Raw genomic sequence first — 14,414 nt, forward strand, 5'->3', positions numbered from 1 at the left:
TAAGTATGAAAAACAACATTAGTTTTGCATAGAGTATTTTTAGTGAATAAGCTGATATTTTCAAAGACAAGGTTGATATACTCCCAGTCACATATTCCATGAAGTTAAACCATGAAGTAAGTCCATTTGTCAGACCAGCATGGAAGATCCCAGTAGCTATGCAGAATAAAGTGAAAGCAGAACTAGACAAAATGGTGAATTTCGGTGTCCTTACTCCAGTAGAACTGACTGAGTGGTTATCCTCCATGGTCGTAGCTCATAATAAAAGCTCAGATGATATTTGAATATGTATTGATCTAAGAGACTTAAACAAAGCACTTAAGTGTCCTCATTATCCAATGTGTACAGTAGAAGAGGTAGCTGCTCTCATGCCAAATTCCACAGTTTTCTCAGTCTTAGATGCAAAAAGTTCTTTTTGGCAAATTTTGCTGCATCGCAAATCTTCATTGTTAACCACATTCAGTACACCATTTGGTAGATGCAGATTTTTGAGAATGCCATTTGGAATCAATTCTGCCAGTGAAGTCTTTCAACATGCTATGGAGCAATTTTTTTTTTGGTTATCCATGCGCCATTATAGTAGACATTATTTTCAAGGGCAATGGTAAAGACGATCATGAGAGAATGTTCAGGAATGTTCCTCAGGAAAGTTCTAGACCATGCATGTGAAGTAAAGCTTAAAATGAATCCTCAGAAATGTAAATTCAAACTGAAAGAAGTTACTTATGTGGGACATTTGTTTACCAGGTTTAAGTTACAACCAGATCTGTCTAAGCAAGAAACAATTCTTGAGATGACAGTTCCAGAGAATGTCACATCTTTACAACATTTTCAAGGTATGGTCAACTATTTAGGAAAGTTCATCCCAGACTTGAGTGAGCTTTCTGCCCCATTACTTGAGTTGGCATGCAAAAATGCAAACTGGTCTTGTCTGGAACAACAACAAAGAGCATTTGATATTCTGAAGAAGAAAATTGCCAGTCCATCCACATTGAGATATTATGATATTCACAAAGATGTAATTCTTTTGTGTGATGCTTCAAAGTACGACCTTGGTGCAGCATGTCTTCAAGAAGGCATACCAGTAGACTATGTGTCAAGAACTTTAACCCAGAGATGCATTATGCACAAATAGAGAAAGAGCTTTTGGCAGTAGTCTTTGCATGTTTGAAGTTCAATGATTATATTTATGGAAGACCTATACAAATAGACTGATCACCAACCTCTAGTGACAATTTTAAAAAAGCCAATACATACACAGCTCCAGCACGCCTGCAACACATGATGTTGGTATTTTATGATCCCCCTCTTCTAACTCACACTGCACACATCTTGTAAGTCTTTCTGCATAACAGAAATGCAATTGCTGCTTGTTAATCCGTTTGCTGGATTTGAAGCTCTGGGAAAGGAACTTGTGGTATATATAGCATTTTTGCATCATTTCAATCTCTGTAAGCTCAGTTGTCATTTGCATAGCTATCTGGGTGATGTCATCGATCTCTTTCTCCATATCTCAGGGTATTTTCTTACCTTGGATCTTGCTGAATTTATTTTTCTCTCAGACGCATTTAGAACTAAGCAAAACTATTCCATTCTAGGCTGCAAGCCATGCCCTCCATATGGTAACTGTGGATTCATGCAAGATATTGGCCCCACTGATTCTAGACAGAAAGACAGTTAGACCCATTCTTGTGAACATAAAAGCAGCTGGTCTTTTAAAGGTCATAACCACGGTGGGATTTTTCTCATAAAGTCAAACATTTTGTACTTGTGGGATTTTGTCAGAGCATATTTACAGTCCACAGTCCAGAGGAATTTGATAGTAATTGCATACTGAGCCAGCTGATCAAAAAGAATATCGAAGCACAATTGCTAGCACAACGATAATAACATCCGTAACAATAATACTGTTAAAATTACTGTTAAAACCCAGTTTATATACAGTTTATAATGCCTCCCTTTCCATCTGGCAATACTATCAAAGGCAATGGGTTTTAGTCTATACACTTTTCATTGAAAACAATGCGTCTTTAGCAGATCAATCTAAAGGGTAAGAAAAAAAGCTACATAAGATGGGTTTTAATTTCGCAAAAGGTTATTTTCCAAATGTCTTAAATTATCTAAAAAACGAAATTATGTGCAGCCAATGCCTGATCTGAGTAATAACATATTTATTTCATGAAAGACAAGGAAAAACAATGTATTAATGCATAGAATGATGCAAAAAAGACATGGTGCTTAAATAAAAAAAAGAACAGAATTAATACTCTAAATTAAATGTGGAGATCTTAAAACAGAAAACAGACCTGTGAGCTCTTTTGAGAGGGTGTGATGGAGAGCATCTAATATAATGATGAGAAGGAATATGAGGAACTTGACCCATTTCAGTATATCACAATTTCATTACTCTGGCCGAAATTTTTGCAACAAAATGCTTTGGGTATTGTCCCAAGTGACAATAATCATTGTCAGTTCAAGCACTAGTCCACACTGGCTAAGCAGTGTTAGCTGTACGTTAGTAAACATGAAAATATAGCTGCATAGCATGTCTTAAAATGCTAGGAGGAGTGAGCTGGTGAGCACTATCATTTCTAAGCAGTATCTAGTACAGACCATCGACATCTTCACAGCATCTGAGTATTTGGGATGCTTTTCTAATGAATGTCCTGAGTGCTATTTTGAAGAATTAACTAACCCTGTTCTTAACATCTCTTCCAGATATTTACATCATATAACTGAAAAGGTTGAACTATCGTCTGTATGAAAATAGTATAAACATAATTTTGGAACACGAGTGGCAATAGATGGTGTGTAAAATGATGGCATGTAACATCTTCTTGATGCAGATTTTGTTAACAGCTGCATTTCCAACTCCCTTAGATCCCATGACTCCTTGTATGGAGGGTGGACTGCACCTCTATTATCACAAAAAACATGGTAAGAAGATCCACTATTATGATTTCACCAGTTTATACCCGTATATGAGTAAGACAAGGACATGCCCCATAGGACAAAAACAGATTGTATATAACACTTTTGCTAATGTCAGACAGTATTTTGGTCATATCAAAGCCTGAGTCTTTTCAGCACAATGTTTCTTTTTATGTCTTTTGCCAAGTGAGACTGACCTTACTTCTTCAGACAATTCAGCAGATTGAACCTTGTAGTCATAATAAGGAGCAATGGTATGTGATGCTGAGTTAGAAAGCAGTATAAGGTTGTGGCACTACCAAAATAAATCAGAAAATCTTTTTTCAAAGGGCATCAGATTCCACCTCAGGGAAAACCAAGATGCTTCAGGGTATCTGACTGTGTACTGTAACTATGTGCAATATAATGCTTACATTCAACAGGATTATGCGGTGTAAAAAAGTGTTTTTGATGCTGCCAGCATAAAATATAAGCCTGCCACAAGACAAATTTCAAAACAGTTTTTGAATTCCGTATGGAGTAGGTTTGGGCAGTGTCTAAATTTGCTAAATGTATCCCTTGTCACAGATCCAGAAGAAGTGTTATCAGTATATTTTACAGATAATAATTGTGTATCAACTGTATGTTCTATAAATGATGATGTTGTTTGAGTACTGTGAAGGTTAGATGATAACCCCACATCATAATCAACATCAGTGTCAGAACAGCAGTTTTTACTCCTGTCTATGCCTGACTTCTGTTATTCTACCTACTTGAATAACTTCAGGAATGCCTACACCTGCATGATCTGAACAGTTATATATATGATTCAGTTCATATTACAACATCCAAAAAAAGTTGGGGTACTCTCTAGGCAGTGGAAATATGTATTATGCATAGATTTTATTAAGAAACTGCTAGTAACAGGTCTTACGACTGTAGCAAAATTTCCTGAAACTATTAGTGGCAGGCACAGTACTGAAATCTGCAAGCACAATACCACATAATAAAATTTGTTGAGGAAATCCTGGATATTATAGAGATGATGCATTATCAATTACCCTCAGAAATGTATTTTTTTAATTATATATGATTTCATGGAATTAGTTTCTGAAAATCAAGAAATATAAAAATGCTTCCCCCAGTACTCAACATTATCATGTAGAATTTATTTGAACAAGATTAAAAATCAGTTGTTCTCACCATAAAACTCAATGTCATTTGTATTGTATTATATACAAACCTCAGAGGGAAGCTACTTGTTAAAACAGCAGCACATTAGCTGCATCCAGTGAAGATAACATTTTTGAAGAATTATTTGAAGATGTAACTCATAGACCCTATGACTTCCTTTAAGTAAACTTAAAAAGCAATATGCGTTAAAGAACATCCTGTTCCTGCTTGCCTTACCTGCAGCATACATTACGCAAACAGAGAAAGTAGCTTCTGATGAAAATAACAGATATGTCATTAGAGGTGTTATTGTCAGACGATGACTATTTCACTTGCCAGTACATCGCAAAAGGAGCTATGCAATTCTTACTCTGTTGGTGAAAGGGGCACAACAGCAGAGGAAAGTTATTGCCTGTTCTGCCTCTGATGATTTGGTAACTATTATTGCTCAGTGATATTAAAAGTACTACATCCGTAACCGTTTAACAGACTAAGAAGCTGAAGAGATGCTACGACATCATGAAAAATATGCAAATAAATCTCAGAAATTAACATATATGTATGTATATGTATATATGTATGCATATGTATATGTGTATATATATATATATATATATATATATATATATATATATATATATATATACATATATATATATGTGTGTATGGAAAACATCCATATAATTGGACGTTCATAATACTTACTGTTTTTTCTTCAGCAGAAGTGATTGAAACTCATATAATCTCTTCTTAGCAAGGTTTGTAAGACATCACAAGCAGTGGGGATGGGGAATTTGTTATTTCCTTACTGCAAAATGATCTCAGAGTTGGTATATATAATTATCAAGGGGTGCAGCCCCCCCCCTCCACAAAAACATGAGATTTGTTGGGGGGACTCATTTTTTTGTGTTTTATCCTTTTGGACTGATTTATTTATATGTATTTGTACTAAGATATTTCAAAGTGAGAGATTGTGTAGTGTGGGAGCAGATTTTATAAGCACCTTAAGCACCTTATTCAGTACAGTACTGCCTTTTCTAACTATTCTTTAAATAATCAGATGAACACTGCATGAACTGCATAAAATAAAAGTAGTTAGAACATCTCAGCTGGAGAAAAATTTGTTTAGACATCAAATGCCCTCTACAGGCAGACCCACCAAGAGAACTTGTTATACAATGACCCACAACAAGAGGTTCTCCCGTTTGATTCTCGGCTGGAGCGCCTTCTGTGTGGAGTTTGCATGTCCTCCCTGCGGTCGAGTGATGTTAAAGGCATGCAAGTAAGTGCGAGAGTGAATGGGCATGCCTTCGTTGAAGGTTGGACATCGGGCTGGCAACTCGGCACCGTAAAATCCATTGCCAATCATGATAAGACCAGAGTTCCACTGTGGCGACCCCTAACCGGGAAAAGCTGAAAGACTAAGAAGAAGATGCTGAAATGCAGGTTGTTCAGCAAAGAGACGGCCTGTCTGACTGAGAAAGCTGTAATACACACACACATGTTCTTCTTACCTCCCACTTGTGAGACAAAATGATGACATTGTCAATTAACTTTATCAAAGATGCCATGCCATGCCTCATCATCCTCTAAACCAGCCTTAGCATCTTATGACTTTAATGTCATTGTAACAATCATACTGCATGGTATGTACTGACAGGTTGAAAAGCAAGCTAAAATCTCCCAGGAACAAGTTCAAATGTTACTATCTTAGCCCAGGAACACTACATCTATGGGGCCAGATAATATACCTGGTTGCCTACTGGCTAGTCTGAGACATGACTTGTCTGATCTCCTACAAAAGATAATCAATATCAATGTCAAAATAGGCTTCATGCTGGATGAATGGAGGACAGCAACAGTCATTCTCTTGCGCATAGGTTAGGCATCACTAGACCTGGGTAATTACTTATTATAGAAACAAATTCACTGACTATGCGTATGCTATAGAATTCAGTAGTTTAATATAAAACACAAAGCTTTCAGATAAAATAATCTTTCAACAGTGTAAAAAAGTTTCATCTGTAAGGGGATGAAAAGAATCATTATGGAATTAATAAATGAAGATATAGTTAACCCACAAACTCTTGATACAGCCCAATCCAAATTTGCTAAGGACAGATTCTGCCTATTTAAACTGCTCAGCTTCTTTGAAAAAGTTGCAATGAATGATGGTAAAACAGTGCACACCACATATCTAGACCTTGCAAAGGTATTCAGTACCATCCCACACTTGTGTATCACAGATAAACTCTCCCTTAATGTCAGTCTTTATAAAACACATTGGATAGCAAATTGGTTCACAAACAGAACCCAGGAAGTTGGGAATTATAGCTTTACTTCCTCCAGAAGACTTGGACCTACCCAGCATTCAGTCCTTGGGCCACTTCTCTTTGACATTTACTTGTTCTAAGTCAGAGCTAGTGTTAAGGGTTTAGCAAACTTGGTGACATAATAAACTCCCAAGAGAACACCATGATTTAACAAGTGAGCCTTTCCCAAACAAATAGCTGGTGTCAAAACCATGACTAAACCTAAATGCCAAGAAATGTATAATCATATTCTTCAGCAAACATGACTCACCTTGTAACTATCACATTGACAACACACCCCTGAAAACTGATCCTGGAGTAAGGGATCTGGGAAACTATGCTGACAATGAACTTATGATCGGTTTCTCCAACAGTTCACTGAAGGTGTACAACAGCATATCAGTAAACAGAAATTGAATCTCTCGAAAAGCTGACAAAGACCTTGGCTTTAGTCACTAATGAAAAGTTGTCCTTTGATCATCATGTATCCGTTGTTGTAATGAATTTTCTTTGAATTGCACATATTATATATAAAGGTATTGCATCCAGGTCTAGGGATGTAATTGTTCCACTGTAGCTGGCAGTCATTAGGCCAATTATTGAGAATAATAACCCTTTCAGTATGTATGTGTCCAAACTCTTGCACAAATGGAATGATCACAAGGCTTTCTCACTAAAAAAAAACATGAGCCTAAGTTGTGAAAATTATGCAGACTTTCAAACACATCATAACTGCGAAAACCAAACACTTTCTCACTAAAAAAAATCAGGAGCCTAAATTATAGAAACAATGCAGACCATCTCAAAGCCTTTTCTCTATTCTGTGAGACATGCTATACATTCACAGGTCCAATGGTATAAACATCCATTCAAGATATCTCGTCTCTTTTGCAAAATAAATAGAACATGTTGGAGGGATCGGTATGTATCAAAGGGAATACCACTTCTGTGGAACTGGATTCCACTCCATATAAAGCAAAATGCATCTCTACTCTTCTTCTTTTTCCCTGTTAGAGGTCGCCACAGCAGATCACCTGTCCGCTCATGCTTGGCAGTGGAGATTTACAGTGTCGAGTTGCCAGCCTGGCGCCCAACCTTCCACAGAAGGAACACACACATGCACTCACACCTAGGGTCAATTTAGAGTGTCCAATCCACCTACAGCATGTCTTTAGGATGTGGGAGGAAACCAGAGCACCCGGAGGAAACCCACACGACCACAGGAAGAGGACATGCAGATTCCGCACAGAAGGCACCCCAGCTGAGGATCGAACCGGACCGCCTCTTGCTGTGAGGCAGCAATGCTAACCACTGCACCACCGCGGCCACCCAAAGTGCATCTCTACTCTATTCTATGTAATTTGGATGACTGTATGGGTAGCCACAGACTTACCCAGGTTTAGCACCCCTTCCACTCATGGATAGTGGAAATATGTAAATGTCCCAACATATCCTTGTTCATCCTATCTCTGGGTTATTCATTTGCAAAATATAAGGACTAAATACTATCATGGGAATGTAAGGCTAAGCTTTTTAAGATCTTCAGAGTTCAATTGCCTAGTAAGTACCTATGAACTTGTGAACCTATAAATGTCGCTGAACATAATGAAAAAGTCTGATGATGTCACATCAGGGAATGGCCATTGTGAATTTTTAGAACAAGTCATGGCTATTGATGTATCTCTCACTTTGGACTTTTTTAAGGTCATTATGTCACCATGACTGACACCATCATAAAAAGTGCCAAGGAGTCAGGATAATTTTATTACAGGCTTGGCAGACATCAATGTTTCTGAATCAGAGCACCAACATGCCAAACAGAGGATTAATCAACACAACCAAAAATAGAGTTTTGCAGTACCTATAGCCAGTATTATGATGACACTAATTCAATTCAGAAATTCTGCACCATTACACAGAGCCAAGAAAAATACTTTTAAAAGACTCAAGTGGATAACATTTTAGTCATGCATTTGTAATGTTTCATTTTTTTTTAACATTCTCCTATATGTTCTGAGAGTTATTCTTTAAAAGACCAGAGCTGATATTTTAATTATGTATTTGTGATGTTTCATTGTTTTTATTGTTTAAAAAAGTAACATACTTCTTGTATCAGTATTTAAATGACCAGAGTGGATAATATTTCAATTATGCACTTTAAAAACACTTCTATCTATTCTCCACATCCTTCTTTGAAAGATGAGTGGATTTTAATTATACATCTGTGTTGTTACATTGTTCATTGTTTTTTTTATTGCTTAAAAAGTACTTATATCTGCTCTCTGAATAGTAGTTTACTGAAATACTGGTATAATAAAGATTTTTATATTCATTTAATGCTTGTTACTGTTTTGGGACTTTATAAACTGAACATATCCTTTTTGAATCAACAGTGCTCATTCCACTATTTAAAACATAATGCATCTGTCTCTGTCACTCCCTCTTTCTCATAAACACACCCACACACACACACACACACACACACACACACACACACACACACACACACCTTTTGAAAAGAGGTTATTGTACAGATATTCAGCAATAAACTATTTAAAATCATCACAGAGCTCACTGCAATAATTATGGTGCATGTTATAATGAAGACATGAAAGAAAGTATTGATTATTTATACAAAGATGCTTTTCACTTCTGTCAATTTGCTGTTTTATGAATATTATAGGTATTTGATCATTACTTACTAAGTTAACAGTATTCAGTTTCATATATTCACTTTCATAATGTCCTTAAGCACAGTCTATAGGATTCAGTAAATGGCTCAGGTACTCTGTCACAGAAGGTAAATTACCATAATGGTGAGAAATGTGATTCTGAGACAACTATGGCCACAATGAGAAAGATTTCACTATCAGCTAATTTACATGTGTCTGAACTGTGCTCATACACTAGCTCTGTCAGACCTCATGGCAATAGAGGTCTTCCTAGCAGTCAATGCATCAGATTGGCAAAGGCAACACCTATACACACACATACACACACACACACACACACACACACACACACACACACACATACTTTCATATCCACCCATCACAAACTAGCTCTCTATAGTTGATCACACTCAAAGAAACACATGCTTATTCATACACATGCATACTCCAAAACAGACACAGGTACACACTCACAAACACACATACACACACCGATACACACACAGATACACAGATAGACACACACGCACACACATACAGGCACAGGCAAACAGGCACAGGCAGAGACACAGGCACAGACACAGGCACAGACACACACATGCACACACATGCACACACAGGCAAACAGGCAAACACACACACACACACACACACACACACACACACACACACACACACACACACACACACAAACATCCAGACTCTTGATTCCCCACCTAAATCCCTAGTGGGAACATTCAGGTATGCAAGAACACACACACACACACACACACACACACACACACACACACACACACACACACACACACACACACACACACACACACACACATTCAAGCGCCTTTACTTATGCCCCTACAGACATATGCACATGCATCTACAGTACATGGCATCACATCCCCATCCCTGCTCCTTAGCTTAACTTACTTGCAATGTGACTGCTTCCATATTACTGTACGGGTGACCACTGACTTTGCGGTGTACTGATTGTGGCTGCTTCCATATTACTGTACGGGTGACCACTGACTTTGCGGAGTACTGAATGTGACTGCTTCCATATTACTGTATGGGTGACCACTGACTTTGCAGTGTACTGATTGTGACTGCTTCCATATTACTGTACGGGTGACCACTGACTTTGCGGAGTACTGAATGTGACTGCTTCCATATTACTGTACGGGTGACCACTGACTTTGCAGAGTACTGAATGTGACTGCTTCCATATTACTGTACGGGTGACCACTGACTTTGCGATGTACTGATTGTGACTGCTTCCATATTACTGTATGGGTGACCACTGACTTTGCGGAGTACTGAATGTGACTGCTTCCATATTACTGTACGGGTGACCACTGACTTTGCGGAGTACTGAATGTGACTGCTTCCATATTACTGTACGGGTGACCACTGACTTTGCGGTGTACTGATTGTGACTGCTTCCATATTACTGTACGGGTGACCACTGACTTTGCGGTGTACTGATTTTTTTCCCTCCAACTGTGAAAATTAACATGGCCAAGTCATTCTCCCTTGGCAGCATAGATTCGGAGTTGTTGTCAGCTCCACAGGAGAGCACGTGGCAAATAAGCTAGTCCAGATGGATTTTTGCATTATCATACAACACTGCCTGTGAGACTGCCCACCACCCTGAAGAACCCCAGTGAGTAATCTGAGTAATATGGTGGTCTAAGAACTGGAAAGGCTTACCAGGAGAGTGAAAATGGCCATGTTATGGCTTTCCCTTGTGATAACCTTCTGAATTCCAAATAGTGCCCTTTGCATTGTTGGTGCAGAGAAAAATAAATAAAGCTGCCTGCATGTAGCGGATGTCATGTCTTGAACCTGTTTAGGATTTAAAAAAAAGTATCGCTTTCACATTCCTGCAGAAGAACTTAAGAAAGTCTGGTTCAAAGCCAAAAGGGTCAATATAACCCCAGTGGTGTACCTGCAAAGGTATATAACTAATCAGTGCTTTCCAGGCATAGACTTTGGCTAAATATTCACTGTTATGAGAATGTTACTCCTGCAGGTCTCCATGTTTGTAGCTATTCAAATGTATAACCCCCCCAAACTTTCTCTGATAAAAGAAAAATCAGCTTACAAAAGCAAGATAGCTTTTGTATGTTTGTGTTAACTAAAGTCAAATGTGATAGTTCACTTTGGTTAATCTATAACACATTATCAAATACAACATACTCCACCATACTCACTGCAGCCATAAGAGGGTTTGCAAATTGTATTTCATCTCTTAGATAACCAGACTGTACTAGTGAATAATGATCACATCTGCTATGGTCGCAGGACTGTGGGCAAAGACAAATAATGCATAACCTTGGCAAAACCATGCAGTAGGGGATTGTCTTTCATCTACCTTCTATTGGCATGAATCAAAGTGCTGAATTCTCTACAACATTGTCTGTGCAAAATTTGACTGTACTGGTTTGGCAGACACCTGTTTTTAATCAATGTAAAGGGTTATAATGTTAATGTCAACATTTTTAAACTGAATAGCTTCTGCTTATACTCACCACAGAATAAGTCGTTATCCACAAATCCTGTCACCAAAACTTTAGGTATCTGTCCACAAATGAGTTTTTTTTTGTTACATAGTCTCAATACAGCTCCAATGCTGTATATTTTTATAATCACAAGACCAATCAGGTATTTGACATTGACAGACTGTAAAGGTAGTGCATACCCAATGCACACAGCTGTTGAGAGTTCTACTGTTTTCACATGGAAAGATAGATGTTAAGCTAATATGTAAGTTATATGCTTCAACAGCACCCTCTATTGTTAGACAAAACTGTCTCATTCTCCACTTGCATTACTTTAATTTAAACACCTATACCATTCAAAAATTGTTTTTTTTTTCCTGGAAAATAGGTTCACATTTATTTCTCTCACCAGTTCTACAGTTGTTGGATATAAAAGTTGCAAACATTTTTAAAAAAGCTTCCCCTGGGATTCAGAAATCCTTACCACGATACGGAAGCCTTGTGTCAAAAGTTTCTACTTCATGGTAAGCCTTGCTTTGCTAACTATAGTGGTACTAAGTTAAAATAATATTGCACTATTGTATCTTGGTGCCTTGGTGCTGTTACTCACTACTGACATTATCTAAGGTAATACTGTAGTGGTTCCTGTTACACATACTAGGTTTATAAAAAAATAAGTTATTATCTCAGTTACCATCTGCACTTTCTGATCACTGGTGGTGTTTAATTTCTCCTTGATGCAGGCCATGACAGGCACGTGCTAAAAGCAAACTTGTTTTAATCTATTGAGCCCTCACCCACTGGAAGATATGTTTATTTCCTCCTTTGGCACTCATTCATCTTGCGAATAGTGGTATAGCTCAACTCCACAAGATGGAGACTATCAGAGATGCGTTGGCAGAAGATATGGAAATAAAAGGTTTCCTTGTTTCCCTGACAGTGCTGATCAATCTACTACATCACATACAGCTTTCATCAAGAACCACGGCCAACCATCGAAGCCTGTCTGAACCATGTGCAGGCATTACTGCCCAACAGAAGGACAGTGCACCCAACTTTGAGCACATACAGTTCTTGGAGGCCATCTCCAGACAGGTAACCTCATCTTTGTCCCAGCTAGACTTGAAAGTTGAATATCTTGATTCTGATTAACAATATTTGGGTCCTGGATCTACCAGAACAGACAGAAGGAAATGACCCAAGAAGTTTCATCTTGGTAGAGCTTAGGAAATTGCTGGGGAGTCCCAAATTGAACAAGCCCATAGAATAATGCTCAGATATCAAACATCCAAACAGTTTATTATCAGGTGCCTAAATTATGGAGAGAGAGAAGAAAACATTGTTTTAAAAGCCAGAGTACTTGGAAACAATTTGAAACTGGTGGGACACTGTGCACATTGTTCCTAATTATAGTACTGCCCTTTTTCTAAAATGTAAAGCTTTGGCACCATATTTTCATTTCTTCAGGGAAAGGGGAGGTAATACACATCAACATTTTGCAGTCATACTATACATATCAAAAGATAACAGAAGTCTTTACTTTGTTTCTGTGGAAGGCATTAACATTATATTTTAAGCTCGGAGAACTTCATTAAAGAGCTTCATTCAGATATGATTCATGAGAAATGTCAGTCACTTCTCAAGTCAAAAAAGAAAAAAATGCCCTAACACTCCTTCCCCAACCATATCTTTACCAGTAGCAAAAAGAACTGGAAGGAAGTAACTAGACCCATGGCATCAAGGGAATCTCTTTGTTAGACCTAATGAATAGCTTTATCACTTCAATCACAAAATCCTATGAGGTAAAGAACCCAGATCAGTGAAGAGGGTTTCAGCTGTGAGATTGATGTAACAAAAGTCAAGACCATGGTGACATCCTTGAGTGAAGCAAACTGTCCAGATTCACTGGGACGTCAGGAATCTATGCCCCCCCACTCCTACCAATCACTTAAACTCATGAAGACAAGTATCATAGTGGCCTTGCTAAGTATTTGTACCATGATGCCAGTGTTAATTATGTGGCTCGTGAGCCTGACACCTGTCATGGGCCAGAGAATGTGCAGTGGATGTCAATTCGACACAAAGGCTAGTCTGTTCCTGGGCTACTGTATTTCTAATTTCATCAAATCGTTTGGGTTTCTAATACCATGATAGGAGTGGACCCCATTCCTAAGTCAAAGTACGATTAAAGTTCATGAAATTAATATTGTACTCGCAATGTGCCCAGAACTGACTCCTTTTGCAATTTGTACGGGGTTACATGTATTGGTAGCATATATCTAAATATGATTGTAGATTCTTTTTTATAAGACCCATTGCTCCTACTACTATTGGAACTGTCTGGGTAGTAGCAAGTCCTTGTTCTTTCTTCATATTGTGATTACTCTGTTAACTATACTTGTTTTATTACAGGTGGGAAGACACAACAGATGCTTGGGTGTGTAGTTGTTTTTATTCTTTTCAAACATGAAGACAGTGATCTGGATCACTAACAATTTGTAATGGAAAAGGTTCTTGTCTGATCAAGGATTATACTAACAATAATGCCTTACAGCCACTCTTATGCACAAACCTCAATACCCACAATTCCATATCTTACTCTCAGGTTTCATCACCTGTCCAACAATTCATTATACCTGGCATGAATAGCCCTCAGAGGCCAAACAATGAACACATAAATCTAGTATCTCTGACTATTAGAGGATGTCATCTTCTCATAAGCACAAAGCAATTACAGATTTAATTGCGCATCAGTACCAAGTTCCTCTTTCACAGGAAACAAAAATCAAAAGAAAAGATAAGCTACGGACAGTCAAGAAATGGAAGGGATGAAGTCAAGCAGTTTATGC

This window comes from Protopterus annectens, chromosome 2.part0, assembly GCF_019279795.1.
Source record: "Protopterus annectens isolate FY-2018-M chromosome 2.part0, PAN1.0, whole genome shotgun sequence".
Taxonomy (NCBI): Eukaryota; Metazoa; Chordata; order Ceratodontiformes; family Protopteridae; genus Protopterus; species Protopterus annectens.